Genomic DNA, 1,266 nt, shown 5'->3' on the forward strand with positions numbered 1-1,266 from the left:
ACATATTGATTACAATAAAATACAAAAAGTGTATTGATTTCTAGCTGAGATAATAAAATTGAAACAAAGCCTGTAGAATCATTGGAAGACTTGGAAAGTCATTTTAAATAAAAAATCACATATAATTAAGCATCAAAAAAAATAAATTGCTGGTGGGAATATGTAAGCATGAAACCATTTTGAAAAATAATTCTTGACAGTTTCTTAAGAGGTTGACCACATATTCACCATATGGCTTAGCCATTCCATTCCTAAGGATTTACCTACAACAAATGAAAATGTATGTTCACACAAAGATTTTTACATGAATGGTCATAGCAGCTTTATTTTTATTAGCCTAAAATTGAAAACAATTTTTTTTTTGGTAGTACCAGGGACTGAACCCAGGGGTGCTCAACCACTAAGCCACACTTCAAGCCATTTTTGTATTTTATTTTGAAACAGGGTCTCACTAAGTCACTTAGGGTCTCACTAAGTTGCTAAAGTGGCAACTTTAAATTTGCCATTCTCCTGCCTCAGTCTCCAAAGCCACTGGGATTACAGGCATGTACCACCACGAGCAGCAGAAAACAAAATATTTAAAACAGTTGAATGGATAACTACATTGTGGTATAGACATACAATGGAATACTGTTCAGCAATTTAAAATACTTTCTATTGATGTACAAAGGCATGGACAAATCTCCAATTGATTATGCTGAGTAAAAGAAGCTAGATAAAAAAGAGTGCTAACCGTATGATTTTCTTTATATAAAATTCTAGAAAAATCACAGCAATCTATAGTGAAAGAAAGCAAGTCAGTAATGAATGAATGAGGAGGGAGGCTGACAGGTTGTGAAGGACCAGAGTAGGGAGTTCAAGGGACAAAGACAACTGTGGGACATGCTAGATATCTTTATAGTTTTGTTTATGATGATGGTTCATAGATGTATATATAAGTCAAAAACTATCAAATTGTTCACTTTAAACATGTATAAGAGTTTACTGTATATTTATTATTTCTCAATAAAATTTAGAATAAAAAATACAAATTTTAATTGTGTCTTTAGTTTTTATGGTTCATAATCTAAGCAGAATATTTATATTTATATTTATTTATAAATATTTACCCATTTACAATAATTAACTATGAAAATTTAATATGATTGTAATTGATAACAGTTTTCTATTTTTTATATCATTGTTGTAAAAATTCATCATTGCATGTTATGTTTTGCATGCCACAAACTCAAAACAGATATATAAAGACATTTTTAAAAATTCTTT

This window comes from Callospermophilus lateralis, chromosome 11 (genome assembly GCF_048772815.1).
Source record: "Callospermophilus lateralis isolate mCalLat2 chromosome 11, mCalLat2.hap1, whole genome shotgun sequence".
NCBI lineage: Eukaryota > Metazoa > Chordata > Mammalia > Rodentia > Sciuridae > Callospermophilus > Callospermophilus lateralis.